The sequence below is a fragment of the Aotus nancymaae genome, unplaced genomic scaffold (genome assembly GCF_030222135.1).
Source record: "Aotus nancymaae isolate 86718 unplaced genomic scaffold, 86718_ANA_hifiasm-v0.15.2.pri h1tg000011l, whole genome shotgun sequence".
Lineage (NCBI taxonomy): Eukaryota > Metazoa > Chordata > Mammalia > Primates > Aotidae > Aotus > Aotus nancymaae.
In genome coordinates this window covers 34,113,331-34,137,709 of record NW_026988422.1, presented here as the reverse complement: position 1 = coordinate 34,137,709, position 24,379 = coordinate 34,113,331, and the positions used below count along the sequence as shown (strand labels likewise).

The window sequence follows — 24,379 nt, the reverse complement described above, 5'->3', positions numbered from 1 at the left end:
ACAGAGCACCTGCCCTGTCTGTACCAGGCATTGTGCTAGGTGCTTTGTGTGGGTTACTCAGAATACGTCTCTAAGACTGTGAGATATCTGTCTATTTAAACACCCCTAACAGACAAGAGATGCAAGTGAAAAGCCGATCCTTTCTTTAAAATTTATCAGGTATAAAGCAAAATGGAAATGGAGGTCTAAAATCTCGGTGGGATCTGTCTTGTTCACTGAGACAGGCAGTGGCTGACTTTTGTGTGAGGTGCTTCGCTAAAGATCAGATGCCTAGAGCTGCTAAGAAGGGTATCAGAAAATTAAAAACAAAAAAACAGAGCCCAGCCTGGCACAGTGGCTCACACCTGTAATCTCAGCACTTCGGGAGGCCAAGGCAGGCAGATGGCTTGAGGTCAGGAGTTTGAGACCAACCTGGCCAACATGGTGAAACCATGTCTCTACTAAAAGTACACAAATTAGCCAGGTGTGGTGGCAGGTACCTATAATCCCACCTACTCAGGAGGCTGAGGGAGGAGAATCAGGAGGCGGAGGTTGTAGTGAGCCAAGATCACACCACTGCATTCCAACCTGGGCGACAGAGCAAGACTGTCTTATAAAAAAAAAAGAAAAAAGAAAAATGAAAACGAACACACAAAAAACTCCGGAGCCCATCCAAATAATCCTACTTGCCCCCAGAGAGTGGCTCCTTGCCAGATTGATGAAGATGCAGTATCAGCGCTCATCAAGAAAGCAGGAATGATCTCACTACAGATGAGAAGCTACAGAAAGTATTAGTGGGCATTCACAAACTTAGAAATCTAAAGGACTCCAGTAACCAGGATCTAAAAGGATGTGATGTGACCTTATGATCAAATGTTAGCGTCTCCACCAGCCTACAGGGTTCTTAGGGTCTAAGACCTTACTTTAAAAAAAAATCTACCCCCAGGACATAGCATATTTCTAGAACCTGGAATATAAAAAGCATTTCATGAATACTTGATGAGAAATAGTAGTACCTAATCTCCCCTGGAACATAGCTGTTCCACTTACTAGGGTATGCTTGTAAAATCAGACCTTTCTAAAGTGTGATCTGGAGACCTCTAGTGGTTGTCTGCAGTTCACATAAGGTCAAAATCTTAAGGACGACAGATTAGCAAAGAGCCAAATATCAGGACACAGGTTAAGGCCTGAGATGAGTGAAACAAGTGGGTGCTACGGTAGAGGAATAAACTAGAGAAGTTTAAAAATGAAAGCCTTTTTAAAAGTATCTAAATTATAAGATAAAAATGCAATCTTTTTCTTCCCAACAAACTGATGCCAAAAGAAAAAAAAAAGGCTATAATTTTACCTGATTGTGATACATATGTAGACAGCAATTGTTTCCTAATAATCAACTGTATTGCAAATTACAACAAATCTGGTTCATACCCCCCATACCACTACTTAGTTTTTTTTTATTTAATTAAACAAATGATTAGTATTTTAAAGCACATTGTTATCTGAGAGGTCATAATACAATTCAGGAAAGAAAAAAAAAATCACCCCTTTATAAATTCGAGGCATAGAAGACAGGAAGAAAACATTCTGTATGCATTAAAGACAGTCAATTCTCCAGGTCATCTGAGATCTCAGAGAAACCGCAGATCTCACTTTTGTAGAATGTTACTTATGCTGGAGAGACACCACTCTTTCAACATTATACTGGGAGTCTCACACTTAAGTGAAATGATCATCATTCCCAGTAGGCGATCTAATCTTACTGGACTCTGAAATCACCTTGCCTGGATTCATACCACAGTTCAACATCTTACTAACAGGATAAACTTGAGCAAGTTACTTAACCTTTATGTATTTCAATTTCCTCCCTTATAGAAGATGAATGGTAACAGTCTGCCTCAGAGCTTTAAAAGTAAATGTATCATACATCCAAAGAACCAAGCACAGTAAGGAGTCAACAAATGTTTATTACAATTAATGTGCTAAAAATGACCTAGTATGACTCACATAAGTCAACGAAGATTTGATTTCTTCAACAAGAATTTAAAAGCGTATTTATTTTAGAAACAGCTTCCATGAGTACACAATACTGTCTTAAAATGCAACTTTTTCTCTTCGTTTATTAACTGAAAAATAATCACACTCAGTTGAGATTATAAATATTTGAAATGCCTTAAAAATAAGTAGTTGCCACAGGAAAAATCATTAACTATAAATCCTACTCATCTAAGAAGTGGAGAGCATAAAGGAGAGACTTTTTTTCTTTATAAAAGTATTTATAGTTTTGTAAACAGCTATGAACATAACTCCAGGTATGGACCAAATGTTCTAGCAAAAAAGGACCTTGTAAAGGAAAAAAATCATTTCTCTTATACATAAAGTTATTTGAAAGTCTATGTTTCTGAAGTTGTTTGGTCAACTTTACAGTCGCAATAGGAGAGTTTAGATTAAATAGAGAATACATGGAGTTGCAAAGAGGGAGAGCTGAGATATCTGAAGAGAAGAAAAATGTGCTTTATTATATGTATCAGAGAAAACATAAAAGTCCATATCCCTAAGACTTTCCTCCTTCTCCTCAAATTTTGGGCGGAAAAACAAACCATCTACCCAACTAGCTACTCAACCCATTAGATCTCTGAACAATACAATTCATGTAGATAAATCCTTGCTTTAAAGCAGAAAGTTCATCCTATAGAAAGTAAAAAATAAGTACAGCTTTTTTATTTAAAAAAAAAGAACGGCCGGGCGCGGTGGCTCAAGCCTGTAATCCCAGCACTTTGGGAGGCCAAGGCAGGTGGATCACGAGGTCAGGAGATCGAGACCATCCTGGTCAATATGGTGAAACCCCGTCTCTACTAATACGAAAAATTAGCTGGGCATGGTGGCGCGTGCCTGTAATCCCAGCTACTCAGGAGGCTGAGGCAGGAGAATTGCCTGAACCCAGGAGGTGGAGGTTGCAGTGAGCCGAGATAGCGCCATTGCACTCCAGCCTGGGTAACAAGAGCGAAACTCCGTCTCAAAAAAAAAAAAAAAAAAAAAAAGAACAACATCAGGAATACCAAGAGCAAAGTCTGGCAGAAAATTACTTTCCACAATGGCTGAAGTATAACTATTTTTTATTTAGAAGTCTACAGGTCAGTACTTGAGTCAATGGTTTTCTACTAATTCAGTTTATAGCTAATGTACTGAGAGATAATGATCTGAAATACTTGCACCCAAAATAGACTTGTAATCTATTATTCCAATACCCTCCATAACCACTTTTTCACTCACCATACGAAGTTCTCCAGTGGAACCTGCATATTTGCAAAGCGTTCTCCTGATGTTGACACTGCATTACAAATGACTGCGAAAAATTAAAAATTTCAGAAACAACTTGGAAAGAGAGCAGAAGCATTTTTACTCATGTTTTCCTATTCACCTTATCTATATGTAAATGGTGATAATCAGTAACTATTTACTAAGCTTTCAAAAAAGTGATTGGCACATATAGTCCTCAGCAAGATTTAAGGGACAAGGTATAATTTGAGAACATAAGGTAGAACATAAAGTTACCAAGAGTTCATGCCATAACATGACATATGACAAGAGATTCTCAAGAGTGAGAGAGAAATGTTCTATTGCTCTCCATAAAAAATGGGAGCATGGTCCTCAGCAGTGGCTTTGAGCCTAGGAGGAAACAAAATTATAATTTCCATCTATACCCCCTTAATGGCTTCCAATATTCACCACCCCCGTTCTCATTCATCTAGCCAATTTGAAAGATGAGATGAGATAAGAGTAAGAAGAAAGAAACTGAATGAGAATGAATTTCAACAGGTGAGGGTGCAGCACACAAGTTATTTTCAGGAACTCATGTTATTATATTTTCGAAAAAATTAAGTGGACAGCCAAATGTTCTGCTTTATCAGAAAGGAGCTAAGAATTCACACTTCATAGAAAAATTTAAACTCATTGGGAAAAAACCTTGATATTAATGAAAAAAAGTATATATATAATATTAGAGTCATCAATGCTTATAAACACAATGACCTCATTTGATACATTTTTACTTCTCTCATTTTAGATCTCCACCAAACTCTAAGTCACATTCAATCATGGAAATGGCTTAATAATCAGGGGCTTAAAACTTGGAGTGTTTATTACAGAAGTGACCAGTAGATAATCACTAATCACTACCATATAAAATTAAAATTCTTTTCATTATCATGCAATGTTAAATGGGAAATGTTCAAGAAAAATATTCTAGAAATATGTTTTCTTGAATAAATATTCCTGTTACAAATGTGTGTCAAAGACTACTATAAAACTAAAATTTATTTTTCTAAGTCATCTCAGTGTTTAAAATTCTCTTGTCTAACAATTGAAGTGTACATTTTGTCTAGATTCGCTCTCAGAAAAAAACTGCATAACGACAGTTTCTGAGACACAAGGAATTTGAAATGAACTGGATATATATGACTCCAAAGAATTACAGCTTATGTATTAGGTGTGATAATGGCACAGGGTCATGTGAAAAGTGTTCATAATTTAAATATATATATACCAAAGTACAAATAGGTGAAATGAGATTTGCTTTAAAATATTTTAGACAAGAATTGAATCTGACATTTCAAATAATTAACAATTTGACAATTATTGAATCTGAGTAATGGGTTTCTGGAGGTTCGTGTATTATTTTTGTATTATTTTTCAGAGTTTTGTGTAAGTTTGAAATGTTTGTAGTAATTTTTTAAATATTTAAAAACATTATATTGTCTAGATACACTCATAAAGAACTCTGGCAGGCAGGAAAAAAACGTTTATATTTAAAATTTAAATTTTAAATTGAAGTGCAATATTTAAAATTTGAATTTTAAATTTAAAAACTGAAGTGCAAAAATTATGAAACTGACATTTTAAAATCTATTCTTTTATACAGCGAATCTGGATTTCATCTAATTTAAGAAAAAGCTTTAATGAAGACCCTATTAAAAGTCTGTATCAAATGAGGACTTACAATGCTTTATTCCAAAGCAACAAAATGCATATGCCCAAAAGATGTATAAAAACAGGCGTGCATTTAGCAAAAAAGAAAAAAAAAAGCAGTCTTTTCTCTGCTACAAATGTTTAAAACTCACAGTATAGTCTTTCTATCTCAAAGACTTAAAAATTATTTTCCTTCTTTAGGGAAAACCGTATGATGAGAAAACAACTCAGCAACATGTCTGTGAATAATGCCTAGCAAAGCTTTAAAAAAAAAAAAAAGCTTCTAGCCAAAAAGACTAAGAGGGAAAAATGAACATTTTCAAAAGCATTTTGGAACCTTATTTCCAGCTACCTTCGTGCTAAGCCCTCTTCTTCCTCCCAAAATACGTCACTTAACTGTCTGTCAAATAACTCTTGCCCATTCTACCTGATCACACTCTGAAGCTGCAGCTTTTCCTGCATTCGCTTCTCAATGACAAGCTGTTCAAACAGAGAACACCTATCAAAACGAGTATCATCATCTGCTCCTTTCTTTCTTCATTTCAGGATATACTGCTGTCCATCAGGGGAAGTAATTAATGGGTTTTTTTATGTATGGAAGCGTCATCCCATCAGTTTGCTGTCTGGTTTGAATAGCTCCTATCAGCTCTTCATTCATGCCAAGTACGTTCACTGGACGGAGACATGATAAAGCCATACCTCCTTTTGGATTTTTACCTCACTATTCAAAAAACAGTGCACCAGAAGCATGGGTTACAAAAGCACAAGGAGGACAGAAGAAATGCCTTCATCCTCTACAGAAAGGAAGCTAATGGACTGAAAAGTTGGTAAGCAGAAAGGAAAGCAAGAGAGTACAAGAACATCCATGCTTCTAGTCCAGATAACGTGTTTTAAAACAGCTTGATTTAGAAGTGTGTGTAATTCTGAAATACGAACAAGCAGAACTTTTCCAGGAGGCAAAATGTACATAGGAACAACCAGGATTTCTCATTGCTGAAGCATTAATGAATCTTTAATAAGTTCTGAACACTCAAATTGTCTGTGGTCAGATCAACTGCTGTTATCAGATAAAAGCAAAACTCACCCTTCTGCTTCTATAATCCTATCCAAATAGAGTCTTCATGTACCGCATACTATCCTAACTAATGCTACAGGATTATCAGGAATACAGATATAAAGACACTGCAAGAAATAAAACACTGGCAAAAGAAAACATGAAAGGAAAGTAGAGAATTAATTTCAGGTCTCGAAGCTTACTATTTCCAGCCAGAGTTCAAATTACTGAGCTTCAAACAAACCACTGCCAGGTAAGATTTAATTTTATAACCTTAATTTATATCTTGTCTACTGGAATTAAATCTGCTCGTGCTGTGAATGAACTAGTGGATTTGAATTTCATGCAACCCTTTCCTTAAGCTTTTGCAGATTTAAGCTGAGGTAAACACTTGTTTTTACTTATGCTGCATAAACAAGTCACTCATAGATAATAAAGCATCTAAAACTCCCATTCATTTTTCATTGAATTTGTCTCATCTTTGTCTTTATTGTTCATCCCAATTTTGTTTTATTTAATAGCTTGAAAAAATGCATGAAGAGAGCCCTGAATGGTGCATAACGGCCATTCAGACATTGTTTACCAACAATATTCAAATGAACTTTGCTTCCTAGAGTACTTGATGAAAGAAAAATTAATAAGCATTTTAAATATTTCTCTTCATACAAAGGAACAAAAGCTCAATGACTGATTTCTATTGTTAGCAAGAAAAAAAGCTGTGATGTCATTTCATTCACACTAAAGAAAAATAATCTCTACTAAATTAAGGTATATAACACTCTTATAGGATGGGGCTAATTTATCCTGAAGATACCACACAATTTTATAACAGACTAAATGAAGACATCTTTCTGATTTAACAAGAGGACAAAAGGATAAAAGATGTCTGGTACCTTAAAACCTCAAAGCTTTGACTCAGGTCAATGGTCCAAACTATAAAATGCAAAGCACTAGTAAAGCCATCAAAGAATTTTAAAAGATACAGTGCCTTTTAGAAATTCCCTAGAAATCACTGCATAATGAGACTTCTAGAGAGACAATCTTATGTAAAAATAACAGAAAGGAATCATCTGATCTTCATCTGATACTTTAATTTCCTACATAGATTTTTTTTTTTTTTTAGCAGAAATCCTAACCACATTGGTTTTCATATAAGTTTCTTTGGAAAAGTGAGGTCCAAAGCACCTTATCATAAAGAAGCCCTACAACAAATAATCCTATTTCTATTATCTTAGAAGAGAGGAGACAGGGAGACAAGAGCAAATCACACCTAACTATGGAGATCTTGTGATAATACACATAAAGTTATCAGAAATAAGTATTCAATACTTGTCTAAAAGTAGTCAAATTTGAAACTGTCTTCCATTTCACTGAATTCTTTCGTCAAATTTTAGTTAAAGGAGTAAATTATATGATCCCTTCACGCTTTCCAAGACAGTCTATAAATAACCTTAAATATCATAAGTCTTTTGCATCTGAAGTCATTACAGAAACTTACCTGTCATTTTCCAGTAACAAAGGAAAACAGCAATTTAATACAAGTAGTGATTATCTAACATACCAATTTGTTTCAGAGAAAGAAGTGTTTATTTAGAAATCTCAAAATACTCCATGTGTACACCAGACATAACTAAAAGTTAAGTTGTTGTTGTTTACCTACACTAAGAAATAGCTGAACCCTTATGGGTTCTTTCATCTGTTTCCTCCTTATTATAGTACAGTTTGTCAACAGTCATGATTCAAAAATATGTAGATATTTTAAATGAAGACTACTAATGAATATTTTAAATTATAATTAAAGATTTTTAATTTATAATTAAAGATTTTTAATTAACTTGGACACAAGTATGAAACTTATATTATGCTCAAACAATTTGCTTCCAATAAACAGAATTAAAGGGGGGAAATAACAATATTCCTTAAGTGTTCTGGATTTTATTTACTCATTGTAATGTAAACAGAGACTCACATCCCACTAATCTGGGGGCTTTCTTTCTATAACTCACCTTCTAAGGATGGGCAAATGAATACTACCTCACTCCACCCCAATTTGGTCCTTGTCAACATCAATCCCAGTGAATTTTCACTTTCTTTCCTATCCAAGTCAAGGCTCTGCTCTATAATAACCCATTTAGAAAAGTAATTATTGAAGTTTCAACAACAGCTTTCAAAAAAAATACCCTACAGCAATTTGGAATAATCGGTATTTTCTTCACATAGGGTGAAAAAAAAATTGAAAACTGCTTCAACTTTACATGTCATGGGTACAAATGGATAAGAGATTTTATGCTAGTACCTGAAGATTTGGTTTATTTACAGGAATTTTTCTCTGGTATTGATAGAGTTAACAATTAAAGAGATTTTGAACAATCCTGGAATGTAGTCAATTACTATTTGTTTCTGCAATTTAGAATGTATTTCATTCACACATATTATATAAAAGTATTGTATTGTAAAGGTAATGTGATTGTGTATTATTGGTTTCTTTCATAGAAATGGAGCAAATATTTTGGCTGCCATATTTTTATAATGATACCTATTACTACATCCTTAAATTCTGGTCATTGTAAATTATCCAAAAGCTGTAAGCTTTTTATTTAAACCATGATAAAATAAAAATAGGCATACAGGACAAAATGAACACATTCATTTTGTGTCTGTTGACATAATCTTAAAAGTAATTTTTGTCTGAAATACCAGTTTTATACACAAAATATACAATTTTGTACATAAAATTGTACATAAAATACACAATTTTGTACATAAAATTAGAAACATACCTAAAATCCATTTTTGTGTGTTAGCATTTAACTTAAAGGGACTGATATTACATAATATTTTTAAATGCATTAAATGTATATTTACTTATATCTATATTATTATAACTTTAAGTTTTCATAAGGAATTTTTTTCATTCCATTATAATGGCACAGTGTTGCAAGCTTAATTCAACCTGGCATTTTAACTAGCCAATATATTTGTTCCTTATGATGGTTAACTTTCTTTATGAAGTGACCAAATTTGAACAAGGATGTAGTTCACCATGAAGATGCATCTCCTCTCCAGCTTCTTCCTGCTGAGAGAGAACAATCTTTGGTTTGTGACATCACAATCTGTGACTGGGAAAGTGGCTCTGATATCAAACAGACGATTATATCCTTTCAGTGTGAACTAGCTGAAAGAGAGATGTAAGCACTATTATTTCAAGTCATATGACCAAGACACTAAAGAGATGCATGACAGCAACTGAATTAGAGAAAGATGCTTTTATTGCATTTGTCACTTTTTCAGCATCAACTATTGAAGATAAAAGTACCATCTCACAGTTGTCTTCATTAATAATTTGAAAGTAGGAGTAAACATCATGTTGGTTAAATTCACAGACCAAGATAAAATGGGAATAAGGAAAATACCAATAAGCAAGCAGACAGTCATGAAAGAGGCCCCTAGAGAACTGAGGAAAAAATGCAAAATTTCACCTTAGTTCAAACAGAAATACTGATGCTACTAGGAAAATTGAAAAATTACCAAAACACCCAAAATGGGAAAGATGGTCTCTTTGAATGAGAAAGAGATCCCTAAATATAGATTATAAAGTGATCCCATGACATAGATTAATTAGTATCTGACACATGGACTAGTATAAGGGCAGGGAGGGGGCTGGTTAATACTTTTCTAAGAAACCATGAATTTGTTGAGAAAAAAAAAAAAAAGAACTGGCTTTAATTAGCAAAACTACTGTGTTTTGTGAAAGTCTTCAACAAATATTTATAAAAAAAATAAATCAGGAGTTAGGGTTCAATAAAGGAAACAAAAAGGAGAGCTCCTCTTACAAACACATAGGCATATACAGACCTCTTTTTGTAATCTTTGCTTGCAACTGTAGCCAAAGGACAAAGCAGACCAACGAATCCTTCCACACTGAACACATGTGCAGTCTGTTCTTTGATTAGTGGCAATACCCTGATTCAAAGTATCAGTCATTTGTGACTGACTCTCCTAGACTCAGAGCCAATACAAAGATGATGTGTAAAAAATACAGTAACAACTCCACACATAATTACAAGTCAAGCTGAAGTCTCATCATCTATAGTTACACAGATTGCTTGATCCAGTGGTGTGTAGAGAATTCTTATGAATTGGTTCATTACAGCCACTGGATTATTCAACAGTTGTTTAAAGATCCTGACATTCTCCATTTCTCATATTGAAATTATTAGTGAAATAACTCAAGAATATGGACCAATCAGAAAACATTACTTTTATAGACATATTGTTTGATGTCACACTGTTGTTGTCATCTTCAGACTATGTGGGCCTTCTTATTTCCTGATTATCACTAGAGAAATGTAGCACTGAATAATGTGTTCTTTAAGAAGCAAAAGCTAGAGATGATTTCCAGTTCAGTTATCAACTAAAAATCCTTAGCTATTTATAGAATTTTTTGGTACAGTAACTTAGAAAGCTGTTGATGTACATCTATCAGGCTCAGTATATAACATGGTACAACTCTTAACACTTAATATTTCATCAATTGTATACCTTCCCTTCATATGTGTTGCAAGGACACAGCCCTCTACAGGCAGTATCTTGTGCGTAACTTGTGGTAATACCAACAGAAGAGCTTTTCATGCCTAGGAACTTCCACAACACTTTGAGGATACTTCTTTTAAAACACCTTGTTAGACTGCACCGAAAGCCTATTTATGGCCAAGCATAGCGACTCATACCTGTAATCCCAGTGCTTTGGGAGGCCAAAGCAGGAGGATTGCTTGAGGCCAGGAGTTCGAGACCCACCTAGGCAACATAGCAAGACTCCACCTCTATAAAAAATTTAAAAGTTAAAAAAAATAAGAAAATCTATTTAATGTATTTGTCTCACATATGAAATTGTATTTTTCATTGTTGAGGGCGTTAAGAATAAAGACCACACCTAATTTATCTGTCTATTCCCAAGGTAAGTTCAGCACTAGTTAATCAATAGATGTATTAAATGAATGTGAACATGTATCTTAATACATTCTCAGGTACAATCTCAAACAGGCAGAAGACTAGTGACCCTAAAATATACCTCAGCTACATTTCACTGATAATGGGCAAGTAGGTAACTCAGAAAAGTCTAATGAAGGAGCCTTTTAAAGTAATTTACACTGAAATAATAGCTATAAGGAGATAACATCTGTTAGGGATATTATATGATGTTATTAGGTATGCAAATACAGGATAGCAAATTTATCCCTTATGCTTTTGCTGTATTTGACATATGGATTACATTTGCTCTACAACACTGTGATCTAGAATTTCATCAATAATCCAAAAGGATCTAAATTGGTCTTATTATTAAAAAGTGACTTCAGGAGAATTTGAGTATTTTGCAAATGAAATTGAAGAGATACTGCAAACATCTTTCTACTCAAAGATGAGTGGAGAAAGTGACACACTTAAAATCTTACATTTATTCTACTGGATGTTTTCCCTGCCCCCCGCCTTTCACTCTCTGCGAGGAATCAATCTTTGCAAGTTACCTATGTTACATCTCCCAAGTCATCTCTTCTCCTTATGCCAACCACACAATATGCCAACAACGGTGATTTCTTTAAAAGCAGGGACAAAGACTAAAAGGCTATGCTGTGCCTCAACCTCTATGATAGAAATTAAAACAGTAGATTGTTGACGTAAGCCAGCATCACTCTAGAATTCATCAACGTGTGTGTTGGGGTGAGGGCAGCTGTAATCTAAAGATGCTCAGGGTACATGAATAATGCATGCATACGTCCTCACAGAAATCTGATTTGATGTTGGTGTGCACAACTTAAAATTTTGAGCTTTGGGCCAGGCACAGTGACTCACGGCTATAATCCCAGAACTTTGAGAGGCCAAGAAGGGTGGATCACCTGATGTCAGGAGCTCGAGACCAGCCTGGTCAACATGGTGAAACCCCGTTTCTACTAAAAATACAAAAATTAGCCAGGCATGGTGGTGTGCGCCTATAATCCCAGCTACTCGGGAGGCTGAGGCAGGAGAATCGCTTGAACCTGGGAGGCAGAGGTTGCAGTGAGCCAAGATTGCATCATTGCAGTTCAGCCTGGATAAAGAGAGTGAAACTCTGACTCAAAGGAAAGAAAAAAAAGATTTTGAGCTTTGTAATCCTATCATGTTTTTAGCCATGTTACCTTCTTTCAAACAAGATCTTAGATAAAATGACATATAAAATATATAAGAGCAGATTTGCCCTAGTTGGGTTGAGACGGAAAGCTTAGAGTACACGGGCCCCCTTCTCACCCCATTTCTCCTCCACACATTTCTTGGATACCTTCTAAGATATATTTGTTGTAATTGTTCTGCCATCTAGAGGATTCACAAAGGTATTCTCCGTTTTACTGCATGTTTTTTATTCCGTACAGACATTGCCAAACACTCTAATCTAAAATTCCTGGTATATGTCAAGCAATAGTATTTTCTAGACCAAGAGGGCACAGGTTGCAAAACAGTGCTGCTTAGCTATGCAGAATGCTACCCAATTATTCTGCTGCCTAAACACTGATCAAGCAACCAAGACCTAGGATTCAAATAAATTATAAGTTGATTTTAAAAGGGACTAAACATCTATAATTTGGGTTGGAGTAGAAACTAAAATTAACAAAATCTCAGAAAATTATCATTTGCAATCAAGAAGATATAGAAACAAAAAGTGAGAATTTGTCATAACAGAACTCAGAATTTAGTGCGAGAAAACAACAGAATTAGTTAGAAATACCAGGTCCCCTTTATAATATTCTTTCACCTAACAACATTGTGCCAAACACTGGCAATGTCTTGAGTTGTTTCCAGGTTTGTGAACGCTGCAATTTACTTGCCTTTGCGAGTGAGATGGAGTGCAAGTATTTAAGCTTGAGCTTCTACTTATAACTAAATATCATAACTCGCAGGATATATTGGATAAAATCAACTTTAAAAAGAGGGAAATATGATCTTCCATCTACAAAAGCCACGTTTCAATTATTGTCATTCTATTTATATTACAATTTATTCATTTGCATTCAGTGATCATCTCCAGCACTGTCCTATTCACTAAGAAAATCGCATAACTATTAATCCAAAATCTCAAATGATTCCTACTTTGAATCCAATCTCCTAAGTGAGCAATGTTGCTTTTTTCTCTAAAATACTTTAAAATATTTTCAAATACACTCTTGAGATTCATTTTTAAGTATTATGAGTTATTTTAAACCAACAACCAATACCCACGTACTTATTATGCAGCTTTAACAAATATAAATTTCTGCCATTCTTGCATCAGATTTTTTATGGCCTCTCCATAAACGGATCTGGGAAGAACACACCTTTATTCTATAAGTGTTTTAGGAACTGGTTAAAATTTATACATCATTATTAAGGCTTTTTAAGTATCAGGAATAGGACTTGATTTATACAGGCAATTAGTTATATAGGCATAATTGTACATTTCCATTAAAAATATTTAAATAAATGTAAATGGCAAGACAGAAACAAAAAAATTTTTTACATATATTTATTGTACCTTTCCTGGCTCAGATGCCCAGCTGAACTTTTGAAACAAACATCCTAGGTATAGAAACATAGGCTACTTTATTTTCCTATGCCTTCTCTTCCCACCCGAGTCAGCCAGCCTCCTGTGGTATAGTGACATCCCAGAAGGAAGTAAAATCATCAAAATTACAGGGTCCCTTGGGAAGGAAACCAATTCTCAGCAGTGGTTCCTTATATAGAAAAGAGATAACTAAACTCATGGTCACAATGGCATGAACTAGTTATGGCAAGGTTAATAGCTTGTATAGAAAAAAAGAATTTTTGGCTCTAATTGGTACCAAGGAGATAGAAAGGTTGAAAGGCTCTCTGTCTCCTCACTAACAATCAGAAAATGCACACTACCTTTTTAAGCAACAAAAACCAGAATAACCACATTTAAAGGGAACACAAAAAGCTGGAGTTCTTACATGAGACAGGGGAAGCTTGCCTTCAGGATAACGATTAAGAACAAGCTCCAATACTCTCACTCTAAGACACTGTTTCTCATATATTGGTAGGATAAAAAGATAATCTGATTAGCACTTCAACAAAGCAGAAGAGACAGATTCAAACAAATCCTCCTCTTGTCATCTCCTATACTCCCTTACCTTTATTTACAAGTACATAACATACTGCATATTACAAGGAATTCTAGTTTCATACCTTGACATTCTCTTTTGTTAGGAGGCTACGACAGCATGCTTTGATTCGGGCTGTTGTATCCCAGCCTCACGGCCTCACTATGCTTGCTCTCCTCCCAGGGCACTTCGGAAGAAAGGATAGTACGTACATATTTTCCTTCTCATTACAGTCCTATGTCTATGTCCACAAAATCTTCAACCTTGAAATTCTTTATTTCTACAAGTGAAGAATCAAAAGATGCTCTATTATACTCTAAGTTTCCAATAACATGGTCTCAGAGCAAGTAAGTCCTCTCTGGTAAAACAGCCAGGTTTGAGTTAAAAAGGACTATTTCAGGCCAGGTATGGTAGCTCATGCCTGTAATTCCAACACTTTGGGATGCCAAGGCAGGAGGATCACTTGAGCCCAGGAGGTCAAGGCTCCAGTGAGCTGTGATCACACCACTGCACTCCAGCCTGGGTGACAGAACGAGCCCTGTCAAAAAAAAAAAAAAAAAAAAAAAGAAGAAGAAGAAGAAAAGGAGAAAAGGAAGAAAGGAAGGGAGGGAGGGCCATTTCAAAAGTCACTATGTCTATTTAAAACTATTTTTAAAACACAGAAATCCAACCAGAAAACCTTAGCCAACCAAGTACATGAACAAAAAGGAAATTTCTCTCTAGGCAGAACCAATGCAGACTGGCTGTTCTGAACAAAGTGACACTTAATGTATTACTAATATTTCCTGAGCACCCTCTGAACATGTGTGGTACTAGACTATGGCAAACCCACTGTAGACACAGGAAGTCTCTTGAGTAAGAAAAAAAAGAGCTGAGGAGTACACTTAATTAATTGGAAATAAAAACACCAAATGAAAATTAGAGTGTACAGGCTGGGCGCGGTGGCTCATGCCTATAATCCTAGCACTTTAGGAGGCCAAGGTGGGCAGATCACCTGAGGTCAGCAGTTCAAGACCAGCCTGGCCAACATGATGAAACCCCGCCTCTACTGAAAGTACAAAAATTAGCCAGCATGGTGGCAGCTGCCTGTAATCCCAGCTACTTGGGAGGCTGAGGCAGGAGAATGGCTTGAACCCAGGAGGCAGAGGATGCAGTTAGCTGAGATCATGGCACTGCATACCAGCCTGAGTGGCAGAGCAAGATTCCATCTCAAAAAAAAAAAAAAAGAAAAGAAAAAAAAAATTAAAATGTACAAATTTGTCCCCAAGAGTTTGAGAAAAAGAATTCAGCCTTACTTTTTCCCTTTCTCACGGTTTCCACACCCAAGAAGTATTAGAAGAATATATTAATGAATCACAAACATAGAAGAAACCAGAGAGTAATGTTCACTTTCACCCTGAAGTCTCAAGTCTACAAGAACAAACATATGAAAAATGAACAGAGGAGAGAGATGTATGTCCATGCCAGGCAAGAGTAAGGAGGAGGGGTAGCAGAACAAGATAGACAAAACCAGACAATAAATGGGACCTACTGGCTCATATAATATTCCAGGTTTCTTTTTCATCCTGTTTAGGAAGGTCTACATACTTGAAAATGTTTCAAATTTTAAGTCTATTTTAATAAATAACCCTCTACTTCCTCTCTGCGTATCAATTTGATTACAGCTTACCCCAAAGGACACAACCACAGAGGAGTCAGCTCTTAAACCCCTCTTCAAAATAAAAATCAGAATTTAAATGGGTATCTAGGCTATTATTTAATGACTGCACTGCTGGCTGGGTGCGGTGTCCCATGTCTGCAATCCCAGCACTTTGGGAGGCCAAGGTGGGAGGACTGCTCGAGCCCAAGAGTTTGACAGACAACAAATGGGACCTACTGGCTCATATAATATTCCAGGTTTCTTTTTCATCCTGTTTAGGAAGGTCTGGGCAATATGGCAAAACCCCTTATCTATTAAAAAAAAAATTTGCCAGGCATGCTAGGGTGTGCCTGTAGTCCCAGCTACTCAGGAGGCTGAGATGGGAGAATCACGTGAGCCCAGGAGGTCAAGGCTGCACTCCAGCCTGGGCAACAAAGCAAGACCCTGTCTCAAAAACAAACAAATAAAACTGCACTGTTTATGAACCTACAGAAAACACTCTTATCTGAGCAATTCACCTCCAACAAATACCTATATGGCCTTAAGTTAAACCTCAACCTATATGAGCCTCGGTTTCCTCATTTAAAAAATGAAAGCTTTGGACCAAATGTTATATAATACTGTTTTCAGAATGAACATTCTATGTTCCGGAAGAGTGAGGAAAAAGACACCACTGGTTCACAACATACCAACTTTACTCAACTAAGAATTTGGTTTGGCATCCTCAGGACTCAAAGGACACATGCAGAGAAACACCAAGGAGCTCCAGTGGTGAAGAAAAATGCAATGTATATGTGCCTACATATTTTTCTTATATCAACTGCTGGTTAATTAGAATAACATAAGCAATCCAAGAGATTCAAGATTGGTATTAGAGGAAACCATTCAGGTGAACATTAACTTGTTCTAGCTATGAATTTGTTAAATCTCTATTTTCTGGGTTTTTAAAAATAATCAGCTCACTTTTTCACTATGACTTTAAAGGAAGAAAAAAGAATGAGGATAACAAGGGAGATTTCAGACATCCTGGTTGAATCCATGATATTGTTTAACATGATCTCATAGTAAACTAGTATGGCTCAGAGCAACTAGGCACAGAAGAAATGAGGTACAAGGAAACCAAACGTGTAGAACTGAAGACACATTAAAGTATGTAAGTATGTCAGGAGCAGCAAGTTCTTATTTAGGAATTATACTGTATAGCTGACAGACATGCACACTCCCACACAGACTAGATTTAATAACATATTTTTGTTGGCAGCAGTCAAGAATCACTGCACTGGTAATGTCTTAACTTGACAAGACCTCAGCGTGACAGCCTGCTCTAAAATGATTCCACTTTACCTGTTGCATTACTTCCACAAGGTGGTTCTAGTATTGTCCCACACATGAACACTCCAAATGTACTGCGTCCCAGGCAACACTTCCTCTGATTTCTCTAGCTGTGGGCTGATGGCCATATATGACATGAGCACAAACTACGAATATTAAATATGCATGTATGGGTATCCTGGGAGAGCAGACAAGGCATAAATGAGTATTAAAGCCTTGAATTACAATAGATAATAGGGCACCCACATAGGAAAGATTGCCTCTCTTTCCTACAAGAGAGGCAAGATCTAGGCAGGGCGCAGTGGCTCACGCCTATAATCCCAGCACTTTAGGAGGCTGAGGCAGGCAGATCACGAGGTCAAGAGATCAAGACCATCCTGGCCAACATGGTGAAACCCCATGTCTACCAAAAATACAAAAATTAGCTGGGCATGGTGGTGCACGCCTGTAGTCCCAGCTACTCGGGAGGCTGAGGCAGGAGAATCACTTGAACCTATGAGGCGGAGATTGCAGTGAGCCGAGATCACACCACTGCACTCTAGCCTGGCAACAGAGCAAGACTCCATCTCCAAAAAATAAGAGAAGAAAAAAGAGAGGCAGAGGCAAGGTCTAAAGATAAACCTGCCCCACAACTTGGCCCATTTATCATTATCTGTACAAAGAGAAACCCAAATTACTTTTTGTTCTAAGTAGAGTATAGGCAAGGACCTTAACTAGTTCCCAAATCCCATGTATACCATATGCAAAACATTATCATCACGAGTATGAAAATTGCTAACTTGCAATACCACTCTGACTTCAAAATATAATGGAAAAAATATAGCTAAATGTAGCCTACCCTAAAAATCATATCACTAGCACCTCCAATCAGAACTCAAAAAAAGATTAAGATAGGATTCAGAAACACTGCAAGTAAACGCTTTCTCACTTTAAAATAGAGATCATCAAATTGAAAAAAAAAGGCTGTGGCCTACTGAGGTCACACTGAGTTTTACATGAATATACAATAACAACTTGGTTCCAAGACTCCTCCAATTTTTGGCAGCAATTCCTCTTAATTTTCTCTCAAAATTGTGGAGAGAATACCTGAATTAAGAAATCCAAAAGGTAATGTGAAAAATATTAACAGTGATGCCTTATCAATTTTCCTAAAAAATATGAAGCAGATGAATTTCATTTCACTTTCAGCATGCACAGCTTATAACACATAATTATCTTTTTGCTTGAGTTAATTATTAGCAGTCAAGAAAAACTCATTTCCATGTTAGCACTCCTGTGTATTAATGTATTTTTTCCAGATTTTTCAGTTTAAATAAAACAAGTAGCAAGTATAAGAGTATCACCACCACTGTCATGACCAGATCAAAGCGCACCAAACTAAACAACATAACCAAGTTTTAAGCAGCCAAAAGCTTTCTTCTTTTAACAGATACTAAAAATGGGGGAAAGGGGAGAAAACACAAGTATTCTCAAACAATAAAATGGCCTGTTTTGTATACAGTTACCAAAAGGGCCTACTGCTGCACAGCCAACTGTATGCATACCACAGAAGGCGAGAGTGCAGTATAAAGAAAAGCCATGGGCTTTGGAATCAGATTGAAAGGAATTCACACTGCAGTTCAATCACATACTAGTTAAGTGATTTTAAGTTACCTAACCTCCTTGAGCTTAATTGGTCTCATCTATAAAACTGATACTAACATTGAAGGGCTATTTTGAATTTAAATAAAATGTATACAAAATGCCAAATATCTAGCCAGGTATACTATAAATAAGAGTTTTATTTGTTTGTTTTTGAGACAGAGTCTCTCTCTGTCACCCAGGCTGTAGTACAGTGGCATGATCTCGGCTCACTGCAACCTCCGCCTCCCAGGTTCAAGCAATCCTTCTGCCTCAGCCTCCCCAGTAGCTGAGACTACAGGTACATGCCACCATGCCCTGCTAATTTTTTTTTTTTTTCTAAAGTAGAGATGAGGTTTCACCATGTTGGCCAGGCTGGTCTTGAACTCCTGACCTCAGGTGATCCACTCACCTCGGTCTCCCAAAGTTCTGGGATTACAGGCATGAGCCACCACACCCAGCCTTAAATAAGAGTTGTTTTTAACACATTTGTTAACACCTACATCTCTTCTGCCCTCTGCCCCCCACAAATTAGCTCAACCTAATTCAGAGGTTGGCCCTAATGCATTTTTCAGCAGTGCTGCCTTCTCAATTTCAAATTCCTGTAAGATCACACCCTCTCCCATCCCAACCTAAACCCTAGTAATGACCCCAAGAATTAGAAAATGCTATGCTCTGCCAAAAATAAAAATCAAAAAAGGAAAAAAAAAATGGAAGTATTTCTGACACTATTACGAAAATATTTTTTGGAGCAAAGCAATTACATATGATTGAGGCCAAATCTCAGTCCCAATGATCAAATTCAATTTGATTGACTGCTATTAACCCACCATTGCCAAACCTTGATCTTTTTTGTTAAGATTTTACAAATTTTTTTTAAATTCTACATATGTTTACCCCTATCTAGTACTGTACTTCTGACTCAATTTTTGAATTTAGTAATGGAAACAATAATTTGTTTAGGTTATGACATTTCCAAGAACAACAGTAAGGAATGTAGTTATATTGTACATCCAAATACCATGATGTCTTCCTCTTATGAATCTAAAAACACATTGACCACATTATCTCTCTGGACCAGCCCATCTGGACAATACCCCTAAAGCAGTAAAGCATACCTTAGAATTATCCCAATTTCTGAGGGAGATGAGACAAATGGTTAGCATGTCCTAGGATGACTATTTGATCACTGGGACAGGCCTACTTCCTATTCATCAACTCCTATTGGGGTAATTTTTGAAAGATCGCACCTCTTAACTACATGGACAATGACTGTCTCTTGCACAAGAAGCACAACATTGGGGCAAGTTTTTCTGAGCAATGGATTTTAGACATGGATATATAAATCACTTGGGATATAGCTAACCACATACATAAATGTCCATAATGTGTGTGTGGTGGGGGGAGCTTCTTACTTGGTAACCAACAAATGCCAAAAAATAAAACAAGCTTTTTGTAACTGATTAATGAAGAAGAAATTACAATCAATTATTGATATTTTATCTTGTTTTACAAATGTACCCTAATTAACCGCATTCAGTTAATATAAATGCTTCCACTCTTCAAAGAAATTGACAGAACGGCCAATGACACAAGAATAGCACCATTTATAATACAGATAGCTCTGCAGTAAAGCATAAACAAAAAGGTCGATTATTTAGTCATTATAAATTGACCTCTTGTCCAATGCAATTCTTGGCTTCATTCAGAGAGAACTAGTTCCCCTGAACCTTTAAGGAAAAACACTATCTTTGCATAGTCTCAAAATATTTACTGTCATTGTTTTTAACACATGCCCAGAAATTCCTCTTTCCATGGATGAAGCTTACTCCCATCCTCTTGAGTGTGAGTGGGACTTAGTGACTTGCTGCTAGTGAACAAAAAAAAGAAAGGGAAATACAGGAAGTTTACAGGGAGAAACCTGACAGAGGTTTCTAAGTGGTAACTGAGAGGTAACTAAGTGATCGAAGTTAACATCATCAGCATTAAGTCCTGTAGATTTTGTGTCCACTGACATAATCCAACAAGAAAGATACATCATCTTAGGGTATTCTCTCCCAGAATCCATAATCTCAGCCTCATCATGAAAAAAAAAAAAAATCAGAAAAACCCAAATTAAGGGACATTCCACAATATGGTCTACTCTTACAAAAGTGTCAGGTTCAGAAAAGACTGAGAAACTGTCACAAATAAGAGGAGACTAAGGAAATACAAAGAATAAATGCAATGTGGTATCCTCACTTAGAAGAGAAAAAGGCCATCAGTGGAAAAAACTGGAGAAATGCAAATAAAGTCTGTGGTATACCAATATTAATTTCTTAGTTTTGATAAAGGTACTATGGTTATGTAAAATATTAAGGGAAGCTGAGTAGAAGGTACATGAAAACTCTCTGCATTATTTTTGTAACTCTTCTGAAAAATCTAAGAATTATTAGAAAATGAAAAATTTACAAAATAAGTAATTGGACCTTAATGTCATTTAGTATTATGTTAATCTACATACAAGATTTTCTGCAAACTCAATCACTTTCCTCACCTGTTAGAATAGATTCATGGCAGGTTTCTACATGAGTTGCTTTTCACTGAAGAACATCGTCCCAGGACTTCGGTCTTTAAAAATGAGACAAACTTTACTAGCAAACATATGGACCTTTAGTGCAGAAAATCATACCCAGTAACCACAAATGACAGTTCATTCACTCACTCGGCAATCTCGGTCATCATGAACCATGTGCCATGTACTGTGTCTTACACTAAGAATGAAAAGATCTACCCCCAATAGATGAACCAACTAGTATTTTCACTTCAAGAGCAGCGGAATCAGAAAAGCCTCCCTGACCTTGACCAGCTGAACTGGGTACTTTCCCCGGGTTATCCCACAGCACTCTGTACCTGCCACATTGAACTGTATTTGTTGGTTTCCTCACATCCGTATCACTTCACAAGTGATATTTGCCAATAACCATAGAGGGTCTGAGATTCCACCTTATCTGTAAGCTAACAGGTTAGCCTGTTACTGTTTCATGGTTGCTAGCAGAAGACATGAGACACCTGGGCCAGAGACAAAGGTGTCTCTGGCAAAAGGAGTAGTCAAACTTCATGTTAATTTTTGTTGGTTCCTCATGCCCCCAGTCTCAGAGTGGTAATTTGAAGAGTCCTGTACCTGCTGTGGACTTTGTTACAGGGAAGGAACACTGAGCTGACTGCTGTTTTCAGTCAGTGAGTAAGTTCCTTGAGTAAGTAGAAGCAACCCTGGGGGAGTTATTACCTCATCCCTCAGGGTTGCTTGCTAGAACAAAGAACAGTCAGAGCCTTGCATTCTTGACCCACCCACCGGGAGCACTCTGGGTCACTGCAGTTAAGCTCTCCCAGCAATATTCTGAAAGGCAGGCAGTGTGTTGTAGGCATTTCTGTACCCTCAGCACTTGGCATCGTATATGATACACCTGATTCCTTACTGTTTGGTAAATAAGTACCTATAAGCTAGAAATCTTGAGTTCGAAGCAAAAGACTACTGCTCCCAATTCTGTGACCATGTACATAGTCACTTAATCTTTTTAAGCTTCATTCTCTTAATTTCTAGGAAATGTTCAATAATAGAAGTTCAAGAAATGTTCAGTGAAAGAATTCTAAGGATTCTTCTCTAATACTGAAAGGTTCATGATTCTCTCAACAGCAGAATGCCAGAAAGCCCAGGTGCCTGATCTCTCTCTGACAGATCCGATTCACAGTGCATTCCCCCACGGAGGTAGAAATTCATGATGACATAACAAATTTCAGATTCTAGTAGGTTGAGTTTTGTTTCTCAGGGTTATTCATTAAAACCCCACATTTCACTGTCAATTTTTATAAAGTCTTTATAAACACAAAGCAGAAGACTCTATAACTACAGAATTTTAGATACAAAACCACGTTAATTATCTACTTAGCTAGAAAGAAGTAAAGAAAGTTTCTAAAACTTCCTGATTTTAAAAAACCAGTAGTACCATTATTAAAAACAGTATTTCCCTTCGTGTGCAATACACAGGATATAATAGATCATGACCATAACGCTCTATATCAGGTTCTTTTCAAGTTCTAAGTAAACAGATAAAATGTAGATCTACTTTTCCCTGAGGAATTCTCACCACAGATTATGAAAAGCAGTATGTTGACATCCTCCCCACTCAATGCCACTAAATTAAACAGTATATATTCATATTTCATTAGCGTTAATTCCATTCTTAGGTCACTGAAAATTCTGAGACCAATGTAGTATTCTCACAACAAATCACCTGAGGATATTCTTTCCATCCCACTTCAGATATAACAGTGCTAAGAAAATACCATGCAGTATTCTATATGTGCTTTATTCTTTTGCATATATCACCTTTCAGTTGGAAAAGGTACATTTTAAGCTTTTTTCATTTGATAAACTAAGATCTAATTAGTTTATTATGCTGGCTTGCTTTTTATTTAACAAAAGGGGAAGGGAAAGGGAAAGGCAAGGAAAAGAAAAGAGAAAAGCAATGGACAGCCAGTAGGCAGTCTCCTGCCTCCACAGTGTTAGGATGGAATAAACCCCCAGACTCAGGGTCTTCCTCTACTCCAGCCTCTCATCACCCTCCACTCGCCTCTCCAGCTGCAGCCTTGGGGACCATCTCCTTGCCCGTTTCCTTCTTCTGAGACCAGCTAACAATGGTTTTTGTAGTTAGCTCCTTGTCTCCAACCAACCATGAGCTCCCAACTCTACCAGAATTATTCTACTGAGGTCAAGGCTACTGCCAGCTGCTTGGTCCACCTGTACCTGTGGGCCTCCTCTACTTATCTCTCTCTTTCTCTCTCTGGGCTTTTGTTTCAAATGCTACAGTGTGGCCCCAGAAGGCATGAACCACTTCTGCCACAAGTTGGCAAATAAGCGGGCCAAGCATGCCTAGAAGATTCAAAATCAGTGCTGCATGCAGAAGCTGCCCCAAGATGAGTGGGGTCACACTCTGGGTGCCTAGAAAACTGTCCTGGCCCCAGGGAAAACCCTAACCAGGTCCTGCTGGATCTGCAGGCCCTGGGCTATGTCCACACGGACCCGCATTCTCTGTGACTTTCTACACAAGGAGGTGAAACGCATCAAGAAGGAAAACCACCTGACCAACCTCCATAGGTGAAAAGACTCACTCTCCAACACAACTGGGAGCCTGGCAGTGCAGTGCCCTGAGGCCCAGCTGCAGCTTCCCAGCCTTGGGGCTTCTGTCCAGGTGTCTGCCTCCAATCTAAAGGCAGCTTCCTAACCAACCACAAACCCTCTCTGAAGCTGCAGACCAAATGTAAACAAGACAGCTTCTTTTCTTGCAGAAACAAACAAAAACTGTGTATCTTAGAGAGTGATATATACATAGTTTTTTTTTTTTTTTACTTTCAGATAACCAACAATATACATCGATTTTAATGAATAGTATCAAGTGCAAAAAACACCAACTTTGAAGCCAGGCATACTTAAGTTTGAATCCTGATTCTGCTACCTAAGAGATATGTGAATTTTGTACAAATTGATGAACTTTATTTCTAAGGCTTAGTTTCAACATGTACAGAAAAGAGATAATGAAATCTACCCTATTAGGTTAAAGTTAGGATTTAATGAAATAGAGAAAGCGCCCATGTAACACATCTCACACAGAGCTTGCACCTGGT

The 24,379-nt window shown here is 36.8% G+C and overlaps 2 protein-coding genes across 5 annotated transcripts in view; one reads left to right on the top strand and one right to left on the bottom strand.

Annotated features, from left to right (window-relative positions):
• The window catches only part of AVEN (apoptosis and caspase activation inhibitor), a 179,328-nt gene that overhangs the window by 107,428 nt on the left and 47,521 nt on the right, over positions 1–24,379 (bottom strand). The gene's annotated exons all lie outside the window — the stretch shown is intronic.
• Positions 5,387–24,379, top strand: part of CHRM5 (cholinergic receptor muscarinic 5) — an 83,594-nt gene continuing 64,601 nt past the window's right edge. Inside the window, exon 1 of the mRNA XM_012465438.2 lies at positions 5,387–6,251. The gene's annotated coding sequence lies outside the window, so the exon portion shown is untranslated. The remainder of the gene's footprint in view (positions 6,252–24,379) is intronic.